Source organism: Vicugna pacos, unplaced genomic scaffold (assembly GCF_048564905.1).
Source record: "Vicugna pacos unplaced genomic scaffold, VicPac4 scaffold_19, whole genome shotgun sequence".
Classification (NCBI taxonomy): domain Eukaryota; kingdom Metazoa; phylum Chordata; class Mammalia; order Artiodactyla; family Camelidae; genus Vicugna; species Vicugna pacos.
In genome coordinates this window covers 40074964-40089328 of record NW_027328740.1, presented here as the reverse complement: position 1 = coordinate 40089328, position 14365 = coordinate 40074964, and positions in this window count along the sequence as shown.

The window sequence follows — 14365 nt, the reverse complement described above, 5'->3', positions numbered from 1 at the left end:
CCTGGGAAGACCTTTGCCCCCTGTATGATGCGAGGACAATTTTACCCCAACTTCAACACACACACGGAGAGGTGTTCTGCTATCCTTACTGTGGGGAGGCTCCTCCAACTGACAGCAGCGCCTGGGTTCGAATTAAATGCTTTAACTTGTATTGACTTTCTTTTTCCCTAGGCCGGATGGCAAGGGAAAGATAGGGGTTAGGCTTTGAGGCCAAGTAGCAGCGAGTGCCCCCTGAAGGACTGACGAAGAACTTAGAAGACTTGTCCCTAACCGGGAACAAATGTGCCCCCATTCATCTGCGTGGACTGGGGCTCCACTACTTCCCCACACACAAGGCTATGTTCCGGAATCCTGAGAGTGGGGAAGTTCTTCCAACTGACAGCAGCGCCTGGATTAAAATAGAATCCCTTAGCATGTCTTCCCTGATGGTTTGCCTAGGCCAGAGTGCGGGGGAAAGTAGGGGTTGGGCTCTAAAACCGAGTATTAGCGAGTGCCTCTGCATGGGAAGTGGAGGAGTTTAAACAACAACCCCCAAATTGGGAATACCAGTGGCCCCTGAAATATGCCTGAACTCTGTTTCCCAACTTCCAGCAGACACACGGAAAAGTGTTCTGTTCTCTTGAGTGTGGAGAGTTTCCCCCTAATCACAGCAGAACCTGGGGTCTAATAGGATCCCTTAGGTTGAAATCTTTGAGTGTTTTCCTAGGTTGGGTTGTGAGCAAATGTGGGCTTTTGGCATAAAGCCAAGAAATAGCAAGTGCCTCTCTATGGGCAGTGGAGGTATTTAAACTACAGCCCAAACCCGGGAAAACTGTGCCGCCATAAAGATGCGTGGACTCAGTTTCCCCAACTGCAGCAAACACACGAAGACGTGTTCAGGTATCCTGACTGAGGGGAGGCTCCTCCAACTGACAGCAACCCCTGGGTCCTAATAGAATCCCTTAGCTTGTATTCCCTGAGTGTTTCCCAAACCCGGGCTGCGTGGGAAAGCTGGGGGTTAGTTTAAGGAAGTCAAGTATATGCAAGTGCAACCCGATGGACTGAGGAAGTATTTAGAGGACTTCTTCCTAATGGGGAACACCTGTTTCCCCATTCAACTGCGTGGATTGGGGCTGCAAAACTCCCCCACACAGAATAATTTTTTCCAGAATCCTGAGTGTACGGAAGTCCCTGCGACTAACAGCAGCGACTGCACTGTAGTAGAATCCCTTAGCTTGTCTTGCCTGATTGTTTGCCTAGGCCACAGTGTGGGGGAAAGTGTGGTATGCGCTCTAAAACCAAGAATTATCGAGTGCCTCTCCATGGGAATTGGATCTTTTTATCCTACAACTCCCAACCTGGGAATAACTGTGCCCCCTGAAAGATGCTTGGACTCTGATTCCCCACCTCCAGCAAACAAACGAGGAATTCTTCTGGTATCCTGAATGTGGGTAGGCTCCTCCAACTGACAGCAGCACCTGGGATATAATAGAATCCCTTAATTTGTATTCCCTGCGTGTTTACATAGGCCAGGCTGTGAAGAAAAGGTGGAGGTTGGGCTTGATGGCCAATTAGCATGGAGTGCCCTCTGACAGACTGAAGAAATACTTAGAGGAAATCTCCCAAACGGAGAACACCTGTGCCCCTAATCATCTGCGTGGTTTGGGGCGCACACTTCCCCCACACAAAACGTTGTGTTCCGGAATCTGGAGTGTGTGGAAGTTCTTCCAACTGACAGCAGCCCCTGGGTTCTAATAGAACCCCTTAGCTTGTCTTCCCTGATGGTTTGCCAAGAACGGAGTGCGGAGGAGAGTGGGCGTTGGGCTCTTCAACCAAGTATTAGTGAGTGCCTCTCTATGGGAAATAGACGTCTTTAAACTACAACCCCCATCCTGGGAATACCTGTGGTCCCAGAAAAATGCGTGGACTCTGTTTCCTAAACTAGAGCACACACACGAAGAATTGTTCTGGTATCCTGAGTGTGGGGAGGATCCTCCAACTGACAGCAGCGCCTGGGTTCTAATTAAATGCTTTATCTTGTTTTGAATTACTGTTTCCCAAGGCCTGGTGGCAAGGGAAAGATAGGGGTTGGGCTTTGAGGCCAAGTAGCAGCGAGTGCCCCCTGAAGGACTGACGAAGAACTTAGAGGACTTGTCCCTAACCGGGAACACCTGTGCCCCCAATCATCTGCATGGACTAAGGCTCCCTACTTCCCCACACACAAGGCTTTGTTCCGGAATCCTGAGAGTGGGGAAGTTCTTCCAACTGACAGCAGCGCCTGGATTAAAATAGAATCCCTTAGCATGTCTTCAATGATGGTTTGCCTAGGCCAGAGAGCGTGGAAAAGTAGCGGTTGGGCTCTAAAACCGAGTATTAGCGAGTGCCTCTGCATGGGAAATGGAGTTGTTTAACCAACAACCACCATATTGGGAATACCAGTGGGCTCTGAAATTTGCCTGATCTCTGTTTCCCCCCTTCCAGCAGACACACGGAAAAGCGTTCTGTTATCTTGCGTGTGGGGAGGCTCCTCCAAATCACAGCAGAAACTGGGAGCTACTAAGATCCCTTAGGATGACTTACTTGAGAGTTTGCCCAAGCCGGGCAGTGAGCGAACGTGGAGATTGGGCTCTAAAGCCAAGTGTTAGCGAGGGCCACTCTATGGGATGTGGAGGTGTTTAAACTACATCCTCAACTTGGGAACACCTGTGCCCACATAAAGGTGAGTAGAATCAGTATGCCCACCTCCAACACACACAAGAAGACATGTTCATGTATCCTGAATGTGGGGAAACAACTCCAACAGCCAGCAGCGCCTGGGATCTAATACAATCCTTTAGCTTGTATTCAGTGTATTTTTCCCTAGGCCAATCTATAAGGAATAGCTGAGGGTTGGGCATGGAATCCAAGTAGAATCAAATGCCCCCCGATGTACTGTGGATGTACTTAGAGGACTTCTCCCTAACGGGGAACACCTGTGCCACTATTCAACTGCGTGAAGTGGGGCTCCACATTTCCTCCACACACAAGGATGGTTTCCGGAACCCTGAGTGTGTGGAAGTTCCTACATCTGACAGCAGCGCCTGCGTTCTAATAGAATAATTCAGCTTGTATTCCATAAGAGTTTCCCTAGGCCAGGCTGCGAGCAAAACTGGGGGTTGGGCTTGGAACCAAGTAGCAGCTTGTGCCCACCGATTGACTGAGGAAGTACTTATGGAACTCCCCTACCGGGGAACACCTCTGTCACAATTCATCTGCGTGGATTGGGGCTGCACACCTCCCCCACACACATGAGTTTCTCCGGAGTCCTCAGTGTTGGGTAGTTCCTCCAAGTGACAGCAGCACCTGGTTTCAATACAATCCCTTAGCTTGTCTTCCCTGATGGCTTGCCCTGCCAGGAGTGCAGGGGAATTTGGAGTTTGGGCTCTAAAACGAAGTATTAGCGAGTGCCTATCCATGGGATATGGAGGTGTTTAATCTACATCCTCGAACCTAGGAATACCTGTGCCCAAACAAATATGTGTGGACTCCGTTTCCACACATCCAGCCCACGTGCTAAGAAGTGTTCTTGTTTCCTGAGTGTGGGTAGGCTCCTCTAACTAACAGAAACACCAGGGATCTAATAGAATTCCTTAGCTTCTCTTCCCTGAATGTTCTTTTAGGCTGGGCTTTGAGCGAAGGTGGGGGTTGGGCTCTAAAGACAAGGATTAGCGAGTGCCCCTTTATGGGAAGTGGAGGTGTTTAAAACAAATCCCCAACTTTGGAACAACTGTGCCCGCATAAAGATGCGTGGAATGTCTTTCCCAGCTCCAGAACACACACGAAGGTTTTCAGATATCCTTAGTGTGGGGCGTCTCCTCAAAATGACAGCAGCGCCTGGGGTCTAGTAGAATGCCTTCTCTTGTAATACAAGTGTTTCCCTCGTCCAGGATGTGAGGGAAACCTGGGGGTTGGTCTTGGAGGACAAGTAGCAGTGAGTGCCCCCTGATCCATTGAGGAAGTACTTAGAGGACTTCTCCCTAAAGGGAACAATTTGCCTCCATACATGTGGGTGGAGTGGGGCTGCACAACTCCCCCACACACAAGAATGTGTTCTGGAATCCTGAGTGCAGGGAAGTTCCTCCAACTGACAGCAGCGCCTGGGTTCTAATTTAATCCCTTTGTTTGTCTTCCCTGATGGTATGCCTAGGCGGGAGTGCGGGGAAAAGTGTGGTTTGGGCTCCAAAACCAAGTATTTGCGATGACCTCTCTATGGTTAGTGGAGGTGTTTAAACTACATCCCTAATCTGGGAACACCTGTGCCCCCATAAAAATCCGTGGAGTCAGTTTCCACCCTCCAGCACACACACGAACACTTGCACAGTTTTCCTGATAGTGGGCAGCCTCCTCCAACTGACAGGAGGGCCTGGGTTCTAATAAAATATCTTAACTTGTCTTCCCTCTTTGGTTGCCAGATACGGAGTGCGGGGGAAAGTGGGGGTTGGGCTCTAAAACCAAGTATTAGCGAGTGCATCTCTGTGGCCGGCGGAGGGTTTGAAACTACTTCCCCAACCTTGGAACACCTGTGCCCCCATAAAGATGCGTGGACTCTGTTTCCCCACCACCAGCACACACACGGAGACGTACTCAGGTATCCTGATTGTGGGGAGGCTCCTCCAAATGACAGCAGTGCCTGGGTTCTAATAGAATCCCTTAGCTTGTATTCCTTGAGTGTTTCCCTAGGCCGGGCTGAGAGGGAAAGCTGGGAGTTTGGCTTGGAGGCCAAGTAGCAGCAACTGCCCCCCGATGGAATGTGGAAGTATTTAGAGGACTTCTCCCTAATGGGGAACAAGTGTGACCCCATTCATCTACTTGGATTGAGGCTCCACATCTCTCCGCCACACAAGTTTGGGTTCCAGAATCCTGAGTGTGGGGAAGTTCCTCCAACTGTCAGCAGCGCTTGTGTTCTACTTGAATCCCTTAACTTGCCTTCCCTGATGGTTTGCCTAGGCTGGAGTGCAGGGGAATGTGGGGTTTCGGCCCTAATTCCAAGTATTAGCCAATGCATCTACATGGGAAGTTGAGGAATTTTACCTACAACCAGCAACGTGGGAATACATGTGCCACCTGAAAGTTGCCTGGACTCGGTTTCCCCACCTCCAGCACACAAATGAGGAAGTGTTCTTCTATCCTGAATGTGGGGAGTTTCCTCCAAATGACAGCAGCACCTGGGGTCTAAGAGAATCCATTAGCTTGACTTCCTTGAGTGTTTACCTAGGCCGGGCTGTGAGCGAATGTGGGAGTTGGGCTCTAAAGACAAGGATTAGCGAGTGCCCCTCTATGGGCAGTGGAGGTGTTTAAACCAAATCCCCACTTTGGAACACCTGTGCCCCCATAAACATGCGTGGAATGTCTTTCCCAGCTCCAGAACACACACGAAGACTTTCAGATATCCTTAGTGTGGGGGGGCTCCTCAAAATGACAGCAGCGCCTGAGTTCTAATAGAATCCCTTAGCTTGTAAAACGAGTGTTTCCATGATCCGGGATATGAGGGAAAGCTGGGGGTTGTGCTTGGAGGCCAAGTAGCAGTGGGTGCCCCCTGATCGATTGAGGAAATACTTAGAGGACTTCTCATTAAAGGGAACACCTGTGTCACCATTCATCTGGGTGGAGTGGGGCTGCACACCTCCCCCACACACAAGAATGTGTTCCGGAATCCTGAGTGCAGGGAAGTTCCTCCAACTGACTGCAGCGCCTGGGTTCTAATTGAATCCCTTTGCTTGTCTTACCTGACGGTATGCCTAGGCGGGAGTGCGGGGGAATGTGTGGTTTGGGCTCCAAAACCAAGTATTTTCGAGTACCTCTCTATGGTTAGTGGAGGTTTTTAAACTACATCCCTAACCTGGGAACACCTGTGGCTCCATAAAGATCCGTGGAGTCTGTTTCCAGACCTCCAGCACACACACGAACACTTGCACAGTATCCTGATTGTGGGCAACCTCCTCCAACTGACAGGAGGGCCTGGGTTCTAATAAAATCGCTTAACTTGTCTTCCCTGTTTGTTTGCCTGATACGGAGTGCGGGGGAAAGTGGGGGTTGGGCTCTAAAACCTAGTATTAGCGAGTGCTTCTCCATGGGAAGTGGAGGTTATTAACCAAAAACCCACAACCTGGGTCTACCTGTGCTCCTTGAAAAATGCGTGGACTCTGTTTCCCCACATCCAGCACACACACGAAGATGTGTTCTGGTATCCTGAGTGTGGGGAGGCACCTCCAACTGACAGCAGCATCTGAGATCTAATATGATCCCTTAGGTTGACTTCCCTGTTTTCCAAGGACGGGCTGGGAGCGAAGGTGGGGGTTTGGCTCTAAAGCCAAGTAATAGCGAGTGCCTCTCTATAGGCAGTGGAGGTGTTTAAAGTACATTCCCTCCCAGGGAACTCCTGTTCCCCCAGAAAGATGCGTGGTCTCATTTTCCCCACATCCAGCATCCACACGAAGAAGTTTTCTTGTATCCTGAGTGTGAGAATGTTCCTCCAACTGACAGCAGCACCTGGGATCTAACATAATTCCTAAGATATAATTCCCTCAGTGTTTCCCTAGGCTGGGCTGCGAGGGAAAGCTGGGGTTGGGCTTGGAGGCCAAGTACCATTGAGTGCCCCCCGATGGAATGAGGAATTACTAAGAGGACTTCTCCCTAATTGGGAACACCTTGGCCCCATTCATCTGCGTGGAGTCGGACTCCAAATCTCCCCCCTACACAAGGATGGGTTTCGGAATTCTAAGTGTGGGGAAGCTCCTCCACTGACAGAAGTGGCTTGGTTCCAATAGAATCCCTTAGCTTGTCTTCCCTGATGGTTTTCCTAGGCAGGAGTGTGGGGGAAAGTGGGGTTTGGGCTCAAAAATCAAGTATTAGCTACTGCCACTCCATGGGAATTTAAGGGGTTTATCATTCAACCCACATCCTGGGAATACCTGTGCCCCCTGAAAGATGCAAGGACTCTACTTCCCCACCTCCAGCACACACATGAAGTGTTCTGATATCCTTAGTGTGTGGAAGCTCCTCCAACTGACAGCAAAACCGGGGATCTAATAATACACCTTATGTTGACTTCCCGGAGTGATTTCCTTGGCAGGGCTTTGAGCGAAGGTGGGGGTTCGGCTCTTAAGTATTTGCAAGAGCCTTCCGATGGGCTGTGGACATGTTTAAACTACATCACCAACCTGGGAACACCTGTGCCCCATATAGATTCGTAGACTCTGTTTCCCCACGTCCAGCACACACACGAAGAGTATTCAGTTATCTTGAGTTTGGGGAGACTACTCAAAATGACAGCAGCGACTGGGTTCTAATAGAATCCATTAGCTTGTATTCCCTGAGTGTTTCCATAGGCCGGGCTGCGAGGGAAAGCTGGAGGTTGGGCTTGGAATGAAATTAGCAGCGAATGTCGCTCGATGGAGAGAGGAAATACTTAAAGTAGTTCTCCCTAATGGGGAACACCTGTGCCCCATATATCTGCGTGAAGTGGGGCTCCACAGTTCACCCCGCACAAGCCTCGCTTCCGGAATCCTGAGTGTGGGAAAGTTCCTCCAAATGAGAGCAGCACCTGTGTTCTAATACAATCCCTTAGCATATCTTCCCTGATGGTTTGTCTTGGCCGAAGTACGGGGAAAGTGGGGTTTGGGCTCTGAATCAAAGTAGTAGCGGGTGCCTCCACATGGGACGAGGAGGTGTTTAACTTTTAGGCCCCAACTTGGCAATAACTGTGCACCTTGAAAGATACGTGGACTCAGTTTCCCCACCCACAGCACACACACGAAAATTTGTTCTGGTATCCTGAGTGTGGGGAGGCTTCTCCAACAGACAGCACCACCTGGGATAAAACAGTATCCCTTAGCTTCACATCCTTGAGTGTTTTCCTAGACCGGGATGTGAGCGAATGAGGAGGTTAGGCTCTAAAGCCAACTGTTAGTGAGAGCATCTCTATGGGCTGTGGATGGGTTTAAACTACTTCTGCAACCTGGGAACATCTGTGCCCCAATAAAGATGTGTGGATTCTGTTTCCCCACCTCCAGCAAGCACACGAAAATATGTTCAGGTATCCAGACTGTGGCAATTCTCCTCTAAATGACAGCAGCGCATGGGTTCTAAAAGAATCCTTTAACTTGTATCCACTGAGCGTAGCCGGGATGCGAGGAAAGCTGGGGGTTACTGTTGGAGTTCAATTAGAAGCGAGTGCTCACTAATGGAATGAGGAAGTGCTTAGAGGACTTTTCCCTAACGGGGAACAGCTGTGCCCCATTCTTCTGCGTGGGGTTGGGATCCACACACAAAGTTGGCTTCTGGAATCCTGCGTGAGGGGAAGTTCCTCCAAATGACAGCAGTCCGTGGTTTCTAATAGAATCCCTTAGCTTGACTTCCTTGATGGTTTTCCTAGGCCTGAGGTCAGGGGAAAGTGAGGTTTGGGCTCTAAAACCAAGTATTAGAGAGTTCCTCACCATGTGCTATGCAGGTGTGTTACCTACAACCCCCAAACTGCGAATACCTGTGCCCCATTGAATATGCGTGGACCCTGTTTTCCCACCTCCAGCACACACACGAAGAAGTGTTCTCGTGTCTTGAGTGAGGGGAGGATCCTCCAACTTAGAGCAGCACCTGGGATATTACAGTATCCCTCAGCTTGACTTCCCTGCGTGTTTTCCTAGGCCGCGCTGTGAGCAAAGGTGGGGGTTGGGCTCTAAAACCAAGTATTATCGAGTGCATCTCTATGGGCATTGGAGGTGTTTAAATAACATCCCCAACCTGTGAACAACTCTGCCCCCATAAATATGCGTGGACTCTGTTTCCCCACATCCAGTAGAACACACAGACTATTTAAGGTATCCTGATTGATGGTAGGCTCCTCTAAATGAAAGCAGCGCCTGGGTTCTAATAGTGTCCCTTACCTTGTCTTCCCTGATGGCATGACAAGGCCGGATGCGGGTGAAAGTGGGGTTTGAGCTCTAAATCCAAGTATTATTGAGTGCTTCTCCATGGGATATGGAGTCGTTTACCTACAACCCCCAACCTGGGAATACCTAGGCCCCCTGAAATATGCGTGGACTCTGTTTCCCCACCTCCAGCACACACATGAAGAAGTGTTCTGGTATTCTCATTGTTGGGTGGTTCGTCCAAGTGACAGCAGCACCTGGGATCTAATCGAATCCCTTTGCTTGACTTCCTTGAGTGTTTTTCTATGCCGGGCTGTGAGCGAAGGTCGGGGTTGGGCTCTAAATCCAAGTATTAGCCAGTGCCTCTCTATGGGCAATGGAAGTGTTTAAACAACATCCCAAACCTGGAAGCACCTGTGCTCCCATAAAGTTGCGTGGAATCTTTCCCCACCTCCAGCACACACAAGAAGACGTGTTCAGGTATCCTGAGTGTGGGGAGGCTCCTCCAACTGTCAGCCGTGCCTGGCATCTAATTGTATCAATTAGCTGGTTTTCCCTGATGGCTTTCCTTGGCCGGAGTCCGGAGGATAGTAGGGGTTGGCCTCTAAAAGCAAGTACTAGCGAGTGCCTCACCATGGGATGTCGAGTTGTTTAACCTACTACCCCCAACCGGCTAATTCCTGTTCCCCCTGAAAGATACGTGGACTCTGTTTCCCCACCACCAGCACATACACGATGTTGTGTTTAGTTATCCTGAGTGTGGGGAGGCTCCTCAAACTGACAGCAGCGTTTTGGTTCTAAGTGAATGCTTTAACTTGTATTGCCTTAGTGTTTCCCTAGGCCGGGTTGAGACGGAAAGATGGGGGTTAGGCTTGGAGGCCTAGTAGTTGCGAGTGCCCCCTGACGGCCTGACGAAAGACTTAGAGGACTTCTCCCTTACCGGGAACACCTGTGCCCCCATTCATCTGCGTGGACTGGGGCTCCACTACTTCCCCACACACAAGGCTGTGTTCCAGTGTCCTGAGAGTGGGGAAGTTCTTCCAACTGACAGCAGCGCCTGGATTAAAATAGAATCCCTTAGCATGTCTTCCCTGATGGTTTGCCTAGGCCAGAGTGAGGGGGAAAGTAGGGGTTGGGCTCTAAATCCGAGTATTAGCGAGTGCCTCTGCATGGGAAGTGGAGCTGTTTAACCAACAACCCCCAACCTGGGAATACCAGTGGCCCCTGAAAAATGCCTGAACTCAGTTTCCCCACCTCCAGCAGACACACGAAAAAGTGTTCTGTTATCTTGATTGTGGGGAGGCTCTTCCAAATCACAGCAGAACCTGGGATCTAATGGGATCCCGTAGGTTGACTTCCCTGAGTGTTTCTCTAGGCTGGGCTGTGAGCGAATTTGGGGGTTGGTCTCTAAAGCCAAGTATAATCGAGTGCCTCTCTATGGGCAGTGGATATGTTTAAACTACATCTCCAAACTGGGAACACCTGTGCCCCCATTTATTTTCATGTACTCTTTTTCCCAAACTCTAGAACACACACGAAAACGTGTTCAGGTTTATTGAGTGTTGGAAGGCTCCTCCAACTTACAACATTGCCTGTGTACTATTACAATCCCTTAGCTAATATTCCCTGAGTGTTTCCCTGCCGGGCTTCGAGGGAAAGCTGTAGGTTGGGCTTGGAATGAAATTAGCATCGAGTGCCCCCCGGTTGACTGAGGAATTACGTAGAGGATTTCTCCCTAACGGATAAAACCTGTGCCCCCATTCATCTGCGTGGTTTATGGCTTCACCTCTTCCTCCAACACTAGGCTATATTCCGGAATCCTGAGTGTGGGGAAGTTCCTCGTACTGACAGCAGCACCTGTGTTCTAATTGAATCTATAAGCTTTCTTGCTGATGGTTTGCCTATGCCGGTGTTCGGGGGATAGTGTAGATTGTGCTCTGATACCAAGTATTAGCGAGTGCCTCTCATAGGACGTGGAGGTTTTTAACCTAAAACCACCAGCCTGGGAATAACTGTGCGCCCTGAAAGATGCGTGGACTCAGTTTCCCCACCTTCAGCAAACACACGAAGTGGTGTTCTGGTATCCTGAAAATGGGTAGGCTCCTCTAACTTACAGCAGCACCTGAGGTCTAATATTATCCCTTTGTTTCTATTCACTGTATGTTTCCATATGCCAGGCTGCAAGGAAAACCTGGGAGTTGGGCTTGTAGTCCATGTAGCAATGACTGGCCCCCGATGGATTGAGGAAGTACTCAGAAGACATCTCCCATACGGGGAACACCTGTGCCCCCATTCATCTGCATGAATTGGGGCTCTTCAACTCCCCCACACACAAGTCTGGGTTCCCGAATCCTGAGTGTGGGGAAGTTCCTCCAAATGACAGCAGCGCCTGGATTCAAGTAGAATCCCTTAGCTTGTCTTTCCTGATGCTTTGCCTAGGCACTGTGTGAGGGAAAGTGTGGTTTGGGCTCTAAAACCAAGTATTAGCGAGTGCACCTCCATGGGAAATGGAGGTGATTTAATTACAACCCTCAACCTGGGAATACCTATGCCCCCTGGAAGATGAGTGGACTCTGTTTCCCCACATCCAGCACACAAACGAAGTTCAGGTATCCTAACTGAGGGGAGGCTCCTCCAACTGACAGCAGCGCCTGGGTTCGAATAGAATCCCATAGCTTCTCTTTCCTGAAGTTTTGACTTGGACGGTTTGCGGGAGATGTGTGGGTTGGGCTCTAAAACTAAGCTTTTGTGATTGCCTCTCTATGGTCAGTGGAGGAGTTTGAACTACATCCCCAAGCTGGAAACAGCTGTGCACCCATAAAGATACGTGGAATTTGTTTCCCCACCTGTAGCACACACACGAAGAAGTGTTCTGGTATTCTCAGTGTTCCGTGACTCCTTCAAGTGACACCAGTACCTGGGATCTTATAGAATCCCCTTGCTTGACTTCCTTGAGTGTCTTCCTAGGCCAGGATGTGAGCGAATGTGGGGGTTGGTTTTGGAGGCCAAGTAGAAGCGAGTGCCCCCCGATGGAATGAGGAAGTACTTAGAGGACATCTCCCTAACGGGGAACACCTGTGCCCCCATTCATGCGCGTGGTGAGGGGCTCCACAAATCCCACCCACACAAAGTTTTCTTCCAGAATCCTGAGTGAGGGGAACTTCCAAAAACTGGGAGCACGAATACGTGTTCAGTTATCCTGAGTGTTTGGAGGCTCCTCCAACAGAGAGCAGCGCCTGATTTCTAATAGAATCCCTTAGCTTGCCTTCCCTGATGGCTCTTCTAGGTCGGAGTGCGGGGTAAAGTGTGGTTTAGGCTCTATAGACAAGTATTAGGGAGCGCCTCTCCATGGGAAGTGGAGGTCTTTAAGCTACAACCCCCACCCTGGGAATACCTGTGCTGCCTGAAAAATGCGTGGACTTAGTTTCCCCACCCCCAGCACACACACGAAGAAGTGTTCTGGTATCCTGAGTGTGGGGAGTTTCCTCCAAATGATGCAGCACCTGGTATCTAATAGAATCCCTTAACTTGAGTTCCTTGAGAGTTTCCTTAGGCCGGGCTGTGAGCGAAGGTGGGGTTGGGCTCTAAAGCCAAGTATTAGCGAGTGCCCCTCTATGGGCTGTGGAGGCGTTTAAACTACATCCCCAACCTGGGAACAACTGTGCCCTCACAAAGATGCGTGGACTCTGTTTCCCCACCTCCAGCACACACACGACGAAGTGTTCTGGTTTCCTGAGTGTGGGGAAGCACCTCCAACTGACAGCAGCCCCTGGGTTCTAATAGAATCCCTTGGCTTGTATTCCCTGATGGTTTACCTAGGCCAGAGTGCGGGGGAAAGTGTGGTTAGGGCTCAAAAACCAAGTGTTTGCGAGTGCCTCTCCATGAGAGGTGTAGGTGTTTAAACTACAAACCCCAACCTGGGAATACCTTTGCCCCCTGAAAGATCCATGGACTCTGTTTCCCCACCACCATCACACACACAAAGACGTGTTCAGATATCCTGAGTGTGAGGAGGCTCCTGCAACTGCCAGCAGCACCTGGAATCTAATAGAATAACTTAGCTTGACTTCCTTAAGTGTTTTCCTAGGCCGGGCTGTCAGCGAAGGTGGGGTTTGGGGTCTAAATCCAAGTAATAGCGTGTGCCTCTCTATGGTCAGTGGAGGTGCTTAAACTACATCCCCAACCTGGGAACACCTGTGCCCCCATAATGATGCGTGGATTATTTTTCCCCACCTCCAGCACACTCATGAAGATATGTTCAGGTATCCTGAGTGTGGAGAGGCTCCTCCAACTAACAGCAGCAATTGGATCCTAACAGAATCCCTTAGCTTGTATTCCCTGAGTGTTTACCAATCCCGGGCTGCGAGGGAATGCTGGGGGTTGGGATTGGAATTCAAGAAGCAGCGAGTGCCCCCCCGATGGACTGAGGAACTATTTAGAGGACTTCTCCTTTACAGGGAACACCTGTGATCCTATTCATCTGCGTGGAGTGAGTCTCCACAGCTCCCCGCCGCACAAGGCTTGGTTCCGGTGTCCTAAGTATGGGGAAGTTCCTCCAACTGACAGCAGCGGCTGGGTTCAAATTGTATCATTTAGCTTGTCTTCCCTGATGGTTTGCCTATGCCAGAATGCGGGGGAAAGTGAGGGTATGGCTCTAAATCCAAGTATCTGTGAGTGCGTCTCCATGGGACGTGGAGGGGTTGAACCTACAATCCCGAACCTCGGAATACCTGTGCCCCCTAAATGATACGTTGTCTATGTTTCCCCACCTCCAGCACACACACGAATAAGTGTTCTGTTTTCCTGACTTTGGAGAGGCTTCTCCAACTGAGAGCAGCACCTGGGATCTAAAGAATCCCTTAGTTTCTTTTCCCTGAGTGTTTTCCTTGTCCGGGCTGTGAGCGAAGGTGGGGTTTGCGCTCTAATGCCAAGTATTAGCGAGTGCCTCTCTATGGGCAGTGGAGGAGTTTAAACTACATCTCTCACCTGGGAATACCTGTTCCCCCATAAAATGCGTGGACGCTCTTTCCCCACCTCAAGAACACACACGAAAATGTGTTCTGGTATCCTGACTGTGGAGTGGCTTCTCCAACAGAGAGCAGACCCTGGTTTCTAATAGGATCCCTTAGCTTGTCTTCCCTGAGTGTTTTCCCAGGCCGGGCTGTGAGGGAAAGTGGGGGTTGGGCTCTAAAGCCAAGTAGTAGCCTGTGCCTCTCCATGGGTAGTGGAGCTGTTTAACCTACATCCCCCATCCTGGGAAAACCTGTTTCCACTGAAAGTTGCGTGGGCTCTGTTTCCCCACATATAGCACACACATGAAGTCTTGTTCTGGTATCCTGACTGTGGAGAGGCTCCTCCAACTGACAGCAGCAACTGGGATCTAATAGTATCCCTTAACTTGACTTCCCTGAGTGTTTCCCTAGGCTGGGCTGTTAGCAACGGTGGAGGTTGTGCTCTAAACCAAGTACTAGCGAGTGCCT